The following is a 15999-nucleotide window of genomic DNA, read 5'->3' as shown; positions in this document are numbered from 1 at the left end:
AAAACGTGGTAGAACTCCACGGTCAGCCCGTCCATGCCTGGAGACATATTAGTGGGCATACGACGGAGAGCTTCCGGGAACTCGGCCAGAGTGAGAGGCAACTCTAGCTGGTCTCGGTCACTCGCGCTGACCGTAGGGAGCTCCTTCCAGAGCACTCTGCAAGCGCCAGGGTCAGTTGGATCTGGGGAGAAAAGACTTGTGTAGAAGGCTCGGGCCCTCCCGCACATCTCCATCAGTTCCGGGAGGGGGGTGCTGTCTTTTGCCAGGAGGCAGGTGACTTGTTTCTTGGCCCCCCTCGTTTTCTCCAGGGCATAGAAGAAGCAGGAGCCGCGATCCATCTCCCGAAGAAGGGGGTTGCGGGATCGAACAAAGGCGCCCCGGACCCGATGGTCCTCGAGGGCCTGGAGCACCTCCCGCTTCTCCCGGCACACTCCGCAGAGGAGCGGGTCCTTGGGGCTGGCGGCCAGATGCCTCTCCAGCTCTAAGACCTCTCGTTCCAACTGCTCTATCACCGCATTTCTCTGTTGGCTGGTGCCCCGGGTGTAGTCGCGGCAGAAAAGCCGGGCACGCACCTTCCCCAGGTCCCACCATCGCCGTGCTGAGGGAAAGGCATGCCGCTGCCCTCTCCAGGCCAGCCAGAATTTCCGGAAGGATGTCACGAAGCCCTCATCCTCCAACAGGCTGTTGTTAAAATGCCAGTAGGCTGGCCCTGGCCTTTCCGCACAGAGGGAGGCTGTGACGGTGGCTAGATAATGGTCAGAAAATGGGGCCAGCCGAATGCTGGAGGAGTGGGCTCGTGAGAGATGGAAGCTTGATAAATAAATGCGTTCCAACTGGGAGTGGCTCGACTGATGGGCCTCCACCTGGACAAAGGTGAACGTGGAAGTGTCATCTGGGTGGTGGTCGCGTCAGATGTCCACTAGGGAGTGATGTTCGACTATCTCCCGGAGGGTGTCCACGGCGGCCGGGCTCTGCTCGGTCCCCGAGCGGTCCTGTTCCTCAAGGGTGGTATTAAAATCCCCTCCCTGGACCAGGCACTCGTGAGAATCTAAGGCGCCAAGGAAGGCGGACGCCCGCTGGTAGTATTGCAGCTGCTCTGGGCCCGATGTTGGGGCATAGACGTTAACGAGGTTAACCATGAGCCCCTCCATACGGACCCGGAGATGCAGCAGGCGACCCGGCATGGCCTCGGCGACCCCTAGCACCTCGGGCTGTAGGTCGGGGGAGAACAGGGTCGCCACTCCAGCCTGTCGAACCATGGCATGGCTAAAGTAGACCCTGTCCCCCCACTCCAGCCGCCAACTGTCTTCGGCGGTCGGATCCATATGGGTTTCCTGCAGGAAAACCACAGAGTACCCTCCCTCCCGAAGGAAGGAGAGCGCCTGGGACCTGCGGAGAGCCATCCTACAACCCCGGGTGTTCAACTTTGCAATGGTAAGAGGTGTCATGGGGAGGGCCGGGGGGATCCTCACTGGCAGGGACGCTCGCATCTCCCAGCGAGCCGCGCAACAGTCCGTGACCCATCCCGTAGGTGAGTAATTGTTCACGGAAGACGCGGACCCACTAGTAGGCCGTGGCATCCTGCTTCCCTGTCCCTTTACCTTCCCCCATGAGGGCCCTTGTGGCCCGGAGGATTTGAGAAAAGTCCCCCCCCATCACTGGAGAGCAAGTTGTACCCTGTTGCGGGAGCCACAGACATCCTCTAAAAACTTCCGCAGCTCTCCTCGCAGCTCATGGGGGGGTGGGGGTTACGGTTTCCCGGTTGTTCCCCGGCAGGGCCCTTGGTGCAGCCCTGTGGTCCACTAAAACGGACAAGCAGGGTGCGGACCCCCAACGGGGTGCCTGATGGGCTGGAGCTTCTAGGCCTGCCTCAAGCTCTGAGGCGATAGGGGGCGGTGGAGGGAAAATAGCAGCTCCTAATGGGTCGGGGTAGGAGAACACAAAGGCCGCTCCCTGGGGGTCATCAGTGGGGAAAGGGAAGGAAACAGCCCCGAGGGGGGGGGGGGGGCAATGACATTGCAGGAGGTAAATTGGATAGGGGCAGGGGCAGAGGCGAGGTTCTGGGTTTCGGGAGGCAAGCAGCTGGATGGTGGCGCCTCCTGATCAAACTTGAGGGTTAAGGAGGTGGGGAGGGAGCTCTCAGTGACACTGGGCGCGCGCTCTGTGGTGGATTTAGCGGCCACAGCATCAGGAGGTGGATTGTCTTCTGTAGGGCCCCTGCCTGGGAAGGAAGTAGATTGCTCCGCACCAACGGGGGGTGCCCCTGGCGATTCGTGTCCCGGCCGCGTGCTGCTGGCTGTCACCTGAGCAGGGTCGGTGGTTGTCAGCGGGGTGCCATCAGCGGCCGGGTCGGTGGAGGACTCCAGGGGCTCCTCGGAGGTGGGAGCGGAAGCAGCAGTTAAGGGGAGGGAGCATGAGGAAAAAGAGGGGTGGAGTGAGGTCGCCCAAATTGAGATTTGCTGGCAAAAGGTCATCCTCCCCCTGCGTGACCGGGGTCAGATCTAAGGCCTCGATCTCCTCGAACATGGAGGAGAGGACACTTTCCACCGCCCTGGGGTTCTCCCCGCCACGACGGTTGCCTCGGGGTTCACGGGGGCTTCAGGTAGCGTCAGGACAGAAGGGGCTTCCTCGAGGGTCTCGGAGGGGAGGGTCTCCCATGGAGGGGAGACACTACCTTCCGGTGCTGCCATGTCTTTCCCGGCTGACACCGGTGGATGGGACGCACTCGTGGGCAAAGCGGAAGGCTCGGCATCGGTGTCCCCCTTCCTGTTCTTCCGGGGGGCCTCCGCCTCGGGTAGATGAGGTGGAGCTCAAGCCTTCCGCTTGCCTCGCTACCCCTGGACTAGGGCCCAGCCCTCCATGGCATCATCTGGGGGCTGGTTAGCAGGGGTCGTGTCAGGGGATAAAGGCAATGACTTGGCGGGGGGGGGAACGGTGGGGTGGCATAAAGGAGGGAGGATTCTCCCTGGGGCAGGCTCTCTCCCATGCCTGGTGGTATCTCTGCCACACCCTCCTCCATAGGCCCCGCCAGATTGTCAGCAGCGAGGGCGGGGCTCTCCTGCTCGTCTGGGCGTTGTAGGGGAGGTGCCCTTTGGGCCTGAGCGGGAGTAGCGGTGGTCCGAAGAGGAGGGGGGGCGGGTTCGGGTACCGGGCGGCCAGGGGCGTCGGCAATGACGGGGCCGATGTCCTGCCGGGTCTCGGGGATCCCAGGTGCCCCTCCTTGCTGGGCTAGGGGGCAGTCCCTCCGGACATGCTCCGACGCCCTGCAGAGGTAGCACCGGGCTTCCCCCGTGGAGAAGTACACCCGGTAACGGGCCCCCTGGTGGCGGACCAGGAAGGACCCTTCGAGCGCCACTCCATCACGCGCCGCTGACAGCAGTAAAAGTTGCACTTGCTGGCGGAAGGAAAAGATGTGATGGAGGGTGGGGTCCTTGCAGCCCAATGGGAGAGGGCTGATAACAGAAACAGGTTTCCCCAGGGTGGAAAGGGCGGGTAGCAGGGCAGCATTGGAGAGAAAAAGAGGGACAGAGGTCAGGACCAGGCGGATGCCCAGGTCCTCCAGTGGCTCTAGGGGGACAAACACCCCCACCCCCCCACCGCCAGGCCCCTCTCCACTGCTTCCTGGGCGGCAGCCTCCGATGCTAAGAAGAAGATGACCTTCCCGTACATTTTGGAGGCCGCCACAATGGCCAAGGGCCCCACCACCCTCGCCAGTGCCCACACGTAGGTCTCCATGTGGGGCGAGGCGGGCACCAGGAGGCATCGGACACTGTGCTTCCTTGTCATGGTGGGAAAGACGCCTCGGCCGCTATTGATGGAGGCAGAGGCGGTGAGCGGGAGAGATGATGAGGCAGCAGGCGGGGGGGCTGCTAGATTCCCAACCCTTTGAAGGGTCCAGCATGAGTACCTTGTGCTCTCAAAGGGAGGAGCAAAGTAAACAATCCCTCTTCCAAGGCTCCAGACAGCACAGGCACTTCAGCAGCTTTCCTAATCAATAGCCCCCCACTAGTGAGGGTAGGGAAGCTCTGTGTTCCAGCTCTGCTTCCTTCCAAGCGCACCCTCCATGAGGCTTGAATCCTCCCTTTCCAGGAGCTGGCCCTCTCCAGGTTTGACAGGCCTCAGGTGTACTGGGTGGGGTCTGACTGTGCCCAAAGGAGCTCTGTAACCCCTTCCTGATTGGGATGGAAATCTGTCCTGTCCCCACTCATCCACATGGAGAAAAACCCAGGTTAGGGGTTTTTAAGGATACAAGTTCCCTTACAGTGACTCCTGCAGAATAATGGGAGAGGGGTGCACACAAATCTCATTGGCTATTTCTTAGCTTGATTTATGAGCAGTCAGGAGTTCCCACTTTTCCCCACAAGTGAAGTAACTCTCACTGGCATGCCACATGGCGACTCTCGCCCCAGCTGCAGGCATTAGCTAAGACCTGACAATCTTGTAGCTGGAGACCAGACCAGGTCATGTGTGTTAATTTTGCTCAAAATAGGTATTGGTTTTATGAGAATGTATTTACTGTTTAGACTTTATGAAAGGCTTGTAAGTTGCTGTGTGCATTAATCTCACATCTATAGCTCATGTTATAAGGTAATATTTAAGTGTTTGCTTTGTAACTGTAAACCCCTCCAGTCAGGAGGCAAACATTACCAAACGTGAAATACTACAGGCGATGTTCTCTCCTGCCTAACAAAAGAAGGCCCCTAGACATCAGGCAAACTATTGTGAAGCATCAAAGGATAAAAGATTGTTGATTGCTTCACTGCACATGAACTCATCCCATTATTTTGAACTCCAAAATAAGTGAATAAAATCCTGGACAAGAATAAACTGCATTTTTTTGCTGTTTAAATTCTGAAGGGCCAGAGACCTTAAACAAGCCAGAAATCCCCACAGGTTGCCTTCTGGGTCTGCCCTGAAAGACACTTTGAATTGACAGATCATTACAACTCTGTCACTGTTAGAATTTAGATGGTAACTCATTTGTGTGTATATGTTTGCTTTAGGGGTGTCAAGCACTCAAAATCATGATTAATCACGTGATTAAAAGATTAATCACGTGATTAAAAGATTAATCACGTGATTAAAAGATTAATCGTGCTGTTAAATAGAATATCATTTATTTAAATATTTTTTGATGTTTTCTACATTGTCCCATTGATTTCAATTACAACACAATACAAAGTGCACATTTTATTTATTACAAATATTAGCACTGTAAAAACAATATTTTTCAATTCACTTAAGTACTACAGTGAAATCTCTTTATCGTGAAAGTTGAACTTACAAATGTAGAATTATGTACAAAAAAACCTGCATTCAAAACAAACCAATGTAAAACTTTAGAGCCTACAAGTCCCTTAAACTTTCCAGTCTACCTTTTCACCCATACAAACTGAACTTAGTGATAACAGGTCACTTACACCAAAAATCACCCCACATCCAGGTTGCTTCCAGTCCCAAGAGAACAGCCACTTTCCCAGATGAACTGGTACCTTTGATCTAGTACCAAAGCCAACCTCTGTAGCCAGTCCTGTAATAAACTATTTAAAGGTTTATTAACAGGGAAAAAGGAAAGAGTTATTTACAAGTTCAGCAAGCAAATGAGGGCTGTCAGTTAACTCATGCGATAAACTCAAAACAATCGCGATTAAAAAAATAATCGAGATAAATCACTGTTCAGCAATAGAATGCCAATTAAAAATTAAATACTTTGGATGTTTTTCTATATTTTCAAATATCTATTTCAATTACACCACAGAATACAAAGTGTACAGTGCTCACTTTATTTTTTATTACAAATATTTTCACTGTAAATTATGTATGAGGTGAATTGAAAAATACTAAGTACTGGAGTGCAATCTCTTTATTCTGAAAGTGCAAGTTACAAATGTAGGTTGGGTTTTGTTGTTTTTTTTTGGTTATATAACTGCACTCAAAAACAAACCAATGTAAAACTTTAGAGCCTACAAGTCCACTCAGTCCTACTTCTTGCTCAGCCAATCGCTAAGAGAAACAAGTTTGCTTACATTTACGGGAGATAATGCTGCCTGCTTCTTATTTACAATGTCACCTGAAAGTGAGAACAGGCGTTCACATGGCACTTTTGTAGCCAGTGCTGCAAGGTATTTACATGACAGATGTGCTAAACATTCGTATGCCTCTTCATGCTTCAGCCACCATTCCAGAGGACATGCTGATGACGCTCGTTTAAAAAAAATAATGCGTTAATTAAATTTGTGACTGAACTCCTTGGGGGAGAAGTGCATGTCTCCTGATGTTTTACTCACATTCTGCCATATATTTCATGTTTCTCTTAGCGATTGGCTGAGCAAGAAGTGGGACTGAGTGGACTTGTAGGCTCTAAAGTTTTACATTGGTTGGTTTTTTTTAATTGCAGTTAATTTTTTTGAGTTAATCACGTAAGTTAACTGACAATCCTCATTTGCTTGCTTAACTTGTAAATAACTCATTCCTTTTTCCCTGTTAATAAACATTTAGATAGTTTATTACAGGACTGGCTACAGAGGTTGGCTTTGGTACTAGATCAAAGGTACCAGTTCATCTGGGAAAGTGGCTGTTCTCTTGGGACTGGAAGCAACCTGGATGTGGGGTGATTTTTGGTGTAAGTGACCCGTTATCACTAAGTTCAGTTTGTATGGGTGGAAAGGTAGACTGGAAAGTTTAAGGGGATAGTCTATGGCTTCATGGTAAGACTGTTATAGTGACACAGGAGTTCACATGTGTTACTGGCTCAGTGAAATCTAATGCAACTTTAGCGCCCTTGTGGCCAAGATGGAGTTTGCTTTGCAGGCAGCTGCGCTCCAGCTATAGGAATTATGATCCCTACGGACAGATTTCACGATGCATGACAGAAGGAGGCCATGACCGGGATGCATTGCAGTCCAGGGTCAAAGTGAAGGAGCTGCGGATCGCCTACCACAAGGCCACTCTGGTGCTGCGCCCACAAGCTGCCAGTTCTACAAAGAGCTGGACGAGATACTCTGAGGTGACCCCACCTCCACTGCAAAGACCACTGTGGATACTTCAGTGGCTTGCATGTCAGTCGAGAGTGGACCGAGCCAGGAGGAGGAAATCTTGGATGAGGATGTGGAGTAGGAGTAGGACCCAGAAGTAGAGGATGACTCAGAGGTTAGAGATGCATGCAGCTAGGAGCTCTTTTCTACCCCGGAGGAGGCTAGCCAGTCACAGCAGTTGGATCTTGGCAGAGCGCAAACAGGAGAGGAGGCCCCTGGTAAGTGGATCTGATTTTGGGAATTGCTGAAGCGAGTTGATGGGGGCAGGAGGGTTGTAGAAAGCAGGCTTGTCTCCCACCTCATGCCTATTCTAAGCAGCGGAACAGGCTGTTGATTGACTCCCTTGCTTCATGGGAATCTCCCTCAGATCTCCAGGAAACTCTCTCAGGTTCTTCGGCAGAGCCGCTTTTTTCTTGCCCCATTAACGGTAACTTTCCTGCACCACTGTGCCGTCACGGGGCGGGGAACAGGGGAGAGATCATTGCCGCACACAGGCGAGGCCACACAGAGGCTCCACACAGAGGCTAGGGCAGAAGCTGCAGGCTTGGAGAAAACCCTGCCTTGATTCCCTGCTCCCCCTCAGCAGCGAGATATCTTCCATAATAATCACATCCTGTGGAAAGTGTGGGGATAGGAATGATTATCAGGCCCCCCATACTGTGCTGGCTCTCCCCAAGGGCCACATGCCCAGTGTACAGCAGTGTCCGGGAAGGGTGATTTACTCTGCCCCTGCAGCTACTCACCATTTTGGGGGGTCTTGTGGCTCATGTGTGCTTGCCTGGGGTCAGCCAGTTAGTGACAGGTGTGAGAGTACTGGCTGTGTTTTAAATAACTGAATCAGTGCTGTCTGTGTTGCAAACAATACTGCTTCTGTAAAATGTTGCAGTTAAACTTCACAGAGATGACCTTGGGAGCCCAATCTCCCTCTTTGTAATCGACGGCTGAACAGAATTAGAAAGTGGTTAAGAAGAACTAAGGAGAACTTTCTGCATGAGCTTATGATGCACTCTGATGCCAAGAAACAGGAATTGAAGGAGTCGCGGGACAGCGAGAAGAGGGACCAAAAGGAGAATGTGGTGCACCAGAATGAAGCCACAGAGTGGCTCTTAATGGTTATGGAGCGCCAAGCAGACCAACTCCAGATGATACTGGTTCTTCAAACCGAGCAGCTCTGCGTCCACCCTCCCCAGCAGCCACTGTCGCAAAACTTTCCCATGTGCCTCCCAGAGACACTGCCAACACACTCTTATGAACCTCCTGGGTCCGGTCTATACCCACAGCATTCCACTCCTCCCCACCCCCCAAGTCCCCCGCCACTCACAATCCAGCACTACAGACTCCCACTACCCTGTGCACTCAACACCCATCTCTCTGCAGTTTGGGCCCTGCTGAAGTACAGTACCCGTTGCATTGAATTCCAAAGGAGAAGGTTGGATAGGACCCCTGGACATACACAAATCTTTAGGTGTCCCAGGACTGCTCCTCCCCCTGGGACATTCCCTTCCCCTATCCCCCTCAGTGCTGCTGGGTTTTTTTATTTGACTCTCTCTTCTGGTTGTTGTGTTTTAATAAAATAATTATGTTTTGAAAGCAATCTTTATTCTACTAATTGAAAGCAAAAAGAGCCCTGCAAAGTACCATACATTTATTGTAAATCCACATATTGCATCAATCACCTCCTAGCATCCCAAGCACTGCACTCCTGAGCATAACAACAAATATTAGTGGCTTTCAGCTTCAATTTGCTGCCTCAAGGCATCCCTGATCCTTAAGACCCCGTGCTGTGCCCCTCTAATAGCCCTGGCCTCTGACTGGTCAAACTCAGCCTCCAGGTGCTGAGCCTCTGTGGTCCAGCCCTGAGTGAAGCTTTCACCCTTCCCTTCACAAATATTATGGAGCATACAGCACGCAGCTATAATCATAGAAATATTGTCATCGGCCAGGTCCAGCTTTCCATACAAGCATTGCCAGTGGGCTTTTAAAGCTCCAAAAGCACACTCAACAGTCATTCTGCACTTGCTCAGTCTGTTGTTGAACCGCTCCTTGCTGCTTTCAAGTTGTCCCGTATATGGCTTCATAAGACATGGAATTAGGGGCTAGGCAGGGTCTCCCAGGAGCACAGTGGGCATTTCAACTTCCCTCATGGTGATATTCTGGTCCAGGAAGGAAGTCCCTGCTTGCAGCTTCCTGAACAGGCCAGCGTTCCAAAAGATGCATGCGTCATGTACCTTTCTGGACCAGCCTGCGTTAATGTCTGTGAAATGCCACAAGCACCTTGAGAACCATTGAGAAATACCCCTTCCGATTAATGTACGCGGGGCCTAGGTGGTCTGGTGCCAGAATTGGAATATGTGTGCCATCGATCGCCCCTCTGCAGTTAGGGAAGCCCATTTGTGTAAAGCCATCTACAATGTCACGCATGTTGCCCAGAGTCACTGTCTTTTGGAACAGGATGTGATTAATGGCCCTGCACACTTCCATCAACACGAGTCCAACAGTTGACTTTCCCACTCCAAACTGGTTAGCGACCAATTGGTAGCAGTTTAGACTAGCCAGCTTCCACAGTGCAATCACCACGCACTTCTCCAATGGCAGGGCAGCTCTCATTCTTGTGTCCTGGCACCGCAGGGCTGGGACGAGCTCATCACACAGTCCCATGATTGGGGTTTTCCTCATCTGAAAGTTCTGCAGCCACTGCTCGTCATCCCAGACGTACATCACAATGTGATCCCACCACTCAGTGCTTGTTTCCTGAGCCCAAAAGTGGTGTTCCACTGTGGTCAGCACCTCCAGGAATGCCACAAGTAATCTCGTGTCATAGCTACTAGGCATGGCGAGATCAATGTCTCACTCCTCTTGCCTTTGTAATTTAAGGAATAACTCCACTGCAACTCGTGGCATGTTGGTCAGAGCGAGCAGCATACTGGTCAGCAGTTCGGGATCCATTCCTGCATCCCAAAGAGGCAGGGGGCGCGGTACACAAACCATTGAAGGATGGTGCCAAATGCACACTGAAGCACAGGAATTGCTGGGATGCAAAGCAATGAATCACAGGTCATTGGGACAGGACCTAGGATGCCCTGCAACCCCCTCCACCTTCCCACAAGTCTTAGCGGCGGAAGAGAAAGAGGTGCTCTGTGGGATAGCTGCCTAGAGTGCACTGCTCCGAATAGCGCCGCAAGTGTGCACACGCTATTGCGCAGGCAGCTGAAAGTGTGAACACAGAACAGCAGTTTCCCTTCAGCGCTCTCTGAGCGGTTCTGTAACTGCCAGCACTGTAACTACCAGAGTAGATGTGCCCTAAGAGTCAGAATCTTGACTACTCCCACCTGCATGGAACTGAATAAAGGAAGCCCACACCTTGATTCATTGTGATTCTACAACTCAATGTTTGCAATTTCAGTTACATTGATAGTGATGGAATGAAGGTTCAGAGTATGGTGTTTATTCAAAGCTTATCTGAACATATACAAAAGTTTTAATATGATCTATCTACCCAAAAGTCACTCTGCCTGTAAGTCTTCAGTGACCCTGCTTTCTTTCTCTTTAATCATCTCTTCCACATCAGCAGCTTCAACAGGCTTTCCAGTGCCTTCAAGAACTTAAAGTAGATGTAAAATAGCCCTATATTTTGGGGCTCTGTACCAGAACACACAAGATTTCAATCACCTATCAGGAGCCAACAAGGGTTGCTAGCAGTGGCAATGAACCCTACAAAGAGATTTACAGGAGTGACGGAGCTTACTGGAGGGACCTGCCAGAGATAGACTGGGCTGAGGGGAGTGTTTCTTAGTTGCATGGTGTCTTGGAGAGGAGCCAAGGAAAGTAGTGACGGGTGAAGGCTGGGAAACTTGGAGAAGATAATAGTGTGGAATAAAGTCTATCAGAAATCCTGCAGAAATGGCAGGTTAGGGAGAATTTATAGTGACAGGAGAAACTGGAAAGTGGCTAGAAAAATTGCAGAGGCATGTGAAGAAAACATTAAGAGTAGGGGGGAGCCAAGGCAGAGATTCTTCTTTGTGTAAAGGAAGCAGAATAATAGGGGGCCTGGAATCATTCATGGAGCGGTTATTTGTGGGGTGTGGAAAGTCAGGTAAATATAGGAGTTATTGATAAGGTAATCCAGAGCAAGGTTGTAGGAAGGGCTTGAATTCTGGGATTTTTTCAGTGGAGCAAGTCAGAATGAGGTCCTGATAACTTGGGAGGGTAACTACTGCTGATTAGCAGAAGGAAGTGAACAGAGTAGCATATCTAGACGTGTGACACCACTGATGGCAGTGGCATTTGAAGCATCATGTCAGTTAGTCCTGTTCTGATCAGTGTTGAATGACATGATGCCAGCAGCAGCCTGCAGCCCATCTATGCTAGCAATATTGGGAGCCCTAACACTTTTGGAGCCAAACCACTGCTAGCAACAGTGAGAAATTTCCCTATTGTAGAAAAGAGAGGCAGGGCTTTGCATAGCAGTTGCCGTACTAGCTCAGATCCATGGTCCACCTCGTCCATTGTCCTGTCTCCAAAAATAGCAAGCACCAGATACTTCAGAAGAAGATCAAGAAAAAATGAAGGTTTCATCCTAATCCCTAATAGTTAAAGATTGATGTAAAACCTGAGGCATGAGGTTTCATATCCCTTCCAATATTCTGTTGGCATTAACTATAACAATTCTGGATAGTCTTGTTATCCATGTAAGTATCCAATCAGTCTTTGAATCTTGGCTACAAGGGTCTGATCCTGCAAGCACATTTAACTTATTAAAACCACAGAGAAAAAATATATATTTTTTGGTTTTATTCTCTTATTAAAACCACAGAGAAAATGTCCTATATCGCCTTTGAACACAGACTTTTGTCATAATATACCATCATATAATATATTGACAAGCTCCTGAGTAGCTGTATTGAAGTCAATTGAACTACTCTCATATATTAAGTTACTCACATGTGTGTTTGCAGGATGAGTGAATGCTGATCTGCCAAGTAACTTTATCAGGAATGTTCTGAAGGACTTTCCTTGGTAGTGACCTATGTTTAATTCACACAGTTGGATGTGGTGTTCTGTCCCATCTAGTGGCACCAAGACCACTGAGAGAGAGAGAGAGTTAAATGAGTCTGCTCTACAGCCTTAGCTAACAGCCAATTGGCTTTTAGCTTATGTGGTAGAGGCTCATGAACTAAGCTCCCAGAGGCCCCAGATTTGATCCTGCCCGCCAACGACCGGGGTGTGTCGGCATTACATATGCACCCTACGATTTCTATTTAAAAATATGACTGGTTACTCATACAGATCTAGCACTCACTCAGCATGAACAGGCTGATATTAACTTGGCAATGGTTCAGAATGTTCAGGAAACCCATTGGTTTTTATTTGCTCTCACTTGAAATGTTTCCTTTTGCTAATCCTTTGGCAGATATTTATATGAAAGCTAAAGTAAAAAGGGTGAAGAACTACTGATTAAGTACCCGTGTGGGAGAGGAAGAACTCAGAACTCACACTAAATCTATGTCTACATTTAAAACACTATAGCAGCACAGCTGCAGAACTCCATCTGCGCTGGGTAGTGCTTCAGTGTAGATATCCACTACAGCAGCTCAAGAGGGTTCTCTAGTTGCTATAGTTAATCCACCTCCCTTTGAGGGGGAAGCTAGGTCAACAGAATTCTATCAACCTAGCTAGCACTGCCTATACGGGCTGGATTTTTCATACACCTGAGTGATGTAGCTGGGTCGACTTAACTTTTCAGTGTAGACCTGCCCTAAGTAGCAGTTATTCTTGTGAGTGGTCTCATTGAATTCGGTGAGGCGACTCATAAGTAAATCTCAGCGTAAGATTGCAGAATTGGGCCTTAAGTATGAAGTGACTCAGCCCAATATGCCAGCTAGAAAGATCATGTGATTATGCATTAAAGAAGTGAAACCAGACACTTGCAGTTCTACTGATAAGAAAGGTCACAGTAGCTCATAGGATGACCTTCTCTGTGAACTGGGCCTAGAAATGACTTTTAGTTTAATCTTATGAGGGATTGTAAGGCTAAACTGCAGACCCAGTGATGGACAGGGACAGCAAACCACTAAAAAAAGAGGAAAGCAATGAAGTCTATAATTAGGTATTTGTATTTGCTGTTCATGGCTTTGCTTGAATGACCCCTGCAAGTGTGCTGAACTGTTGAACCATACTGGAAATGTGTTCCTGTCAGAACCTAAACATTGACCAAAAATGGAACAGCCTTCCAAAGCTTAAATTCTAATTAGCAAGGTCCCTAATGCAACTAGGACTTGAGAAGCCAAAATGGACATCTAGCTAACATAAAAACAGGAATGTATTCAACAATAGTACAAGTATCCATTTTTTGTACAGTTCTGTAATGAAATAGGATATTAGCTTCTATAGGTGTCATTTGAATCCCTTCATCGGGGGAGAATAAAGGAGAATAAGCTGATTTTTTCAGTTCTTTACCTGATAATCTTTTAATGTCAGACAGGGTAGCTCCAAGAGGCTTATGCGGTCTTCTTAAATTACTTACTCTTTATTCCAAGAGGCAGCATGAATGCTGGAGCTGCTTGTCTGATGTGACAAACTATCAAGTAAAGAACTAAACAGACTGTTTTTTACCTCTCCTGTGGGTGGAGGAAGTGAAAGCTTGCTGAAACTACATCAAAGAACCTATGCCTTATTTCATTTATGAACAAAGGCTTCTTCTACATATGACGGAGTCCTGCTTGTGGTAGCTGAGTGTTATTTTACTAACACCACCAGCCTGTTAGCTACTCAAACACTCTTCTGGGCTATGCCAGCCCTGACTTTACCTTGGCGGTTAACAATAGGTGCACCCCTGTCCTCAAGTCCTCTTGAAGCATTGGCCTGTGATATCCAGCCCTGACACTGGCTTCTCACAGAAATCCCAGATCCTCTGCCCCCAAATGAGCAGTGTATCCCACTTAACCAGTTTTACCTTAAACCACTGCTCTTGTATAAAACACAAACACTTGTGAGCACTTATAATAAACCAAAAGAAGGTTTATTTAAGAGATTCCACTAGATGCAAGAAAGTTATAGAAACAGATGTTCATGGTTTATATTGTAACCAAGGGCCTACACTTATAGTTACCTTTATCATTTATGAAAGTATGTTTTCTCCCAAAGTTCAGCCTGCTGGAGAGCTAACTGACTTCACAGAAAGCAGGATCTAATCTTTCATGAAAAACACCCCCACTCAGAGGTGCTAGAACTAGAGGGTGCTGAGGGAGGGAGGGGAGTGCCACACCCCCTGGCTTAAAGTGGTTTCCATCACATACAAGGTTTACAATTTGTTTGAATGGCTCTCAGCACCCCAACTATACACATTGTTCCAGCACTCCTGCCCCGCTCAACAAGACATCTCAGTGAATGGATACAGAGTGCCTCTCCCCACCCTGTGCTGCATGAAAACACAGTCTTTTGTCTTTATTCATAGACAGGGCGATCCCCCATCTTATAATAATCCCTTTTTAAAAACAAACAAAAAACCTCTACATGGTTTGATTGTTTTCAGTTGTCTTGGATGGTTTTGTGTTGGCTGTTCTGACCAAAAAGGGATGACAACTCCCTCCTGCACGAATAGGTTGTCACTGAGTAATATTACTCCTGGGTGACTCCTTTTAACCTTATGGCCATAAAAGCATAAAACTTCAATAGTTACATTATTCCTTAAATATTATCTGTACATACTTCATGCTGTGATTATGATCAATAAGTCACAAGTTTTCAGTAGAGATCACCCTTTATAGATAAATTCCCTATAAACAAAAGTCTTTGATGTAGTGAGTTTGTCAGGTCTGAGACTAAAGAACAGGAGACACTTTGCCAAGAGGCCATTGTGTCAAAGGAGGATAAACCACAATTATCACAGCTTTGTTATGCCATCCACAATTCAATGCCTGCGTCTTACATTTTGCAGCAAGTACTCAACCCATGGGCCCTCCCCTATCCTGCACTTTGGCTGTCTAAGAACATTTCATGTAGTCTCACTGCAGGCACCAACTTTCTGATCTCTCACTATCTTTTGTTATTAGAGCTGGACAGGAATCTTTCAATGGGAGATTTTTTTGTCAGAATATGTCAATTTGTTGAAACCAAAATGTTGTTGGAAATAGTTAATTTCAACTTGTTTCCAAACTTTGAGTAACATTTCAAAATTTTCAATTTGTTTTGACTTTAGAAATGAAAAATTCTACTTTACTGGTTCAAAATTACTTAAGAAATTTAAGATAATTATACTAAAAATAAAAAAGATGGCCAAAATCAAAGCAATGTTTTGACTGACCTGGAGCGAAACTTTTTGGATTTTTAATTCTTGAATATTGGAGATTGATTTTTTATCCTCATTCAGTATCTCAAGTTTTTGCAGGATGGAAAAGTAGTTCCCCAACCAGCTCTAGAAGGAAGTTTACTGTATCCAGACTGAAAAGTTCTGATGATGCTTCTGAATGATTAACATTAAATTTATTTTAGTTTATAGGGGAGAGGCATGTTAATTGACTTCCATTTGGGTTGCATGCAAAATTAAAGTGGAAATAATACCCCCTGGCTCTTTTGTAGCACTTTTCATAAGTAGATTCCAAAGTGCTTCACAATCTTTAATGTACATAGCCTCACAACACCCCTGGGATATGGGCTTCCCTCCTCTAAGATGGGGGAACTGAAGCTATGCGACTTGCACAGGGTCACATAGGAAGGTGCTAGTAGAACAGAGAATTGAACCCTGGTCTTCCAAATCCTAGGCTTGTGCCTTAACCACAGAATCATCATTCCTCTCTAATGAGATTTAGCTTTGGTCTATATTAGACAGATCCATGGAATGCAGCTGACATTAACCTAACTCTAAATGTCTCTACTAAAATGCAGCTCCCACCACTGTAACTTGCCCACTACATCAGTGTAATAACCCCACCTCAGAGAGGTGTAGTGCTAAGTCAGTGTAGTTAGG

The sequence above is a fragment of the Caretta caretta genome, chromosome 5 (assembly GCF_965140235.1).
Source record: "Caretta caretta isolate rCarCar2 chromosome 5, rCarCar1.hap1, whole genome shotgun sequence".
NCBI lineage: Eukaryota > Metazoa > Chordata > Testudines > Cheloniidae > Caretta > Caretta caretta.
The sequence above is the reverse complement of the archived record's forward strand: the minus strand, read 5'-3'. Positions refer to the sequence as shown.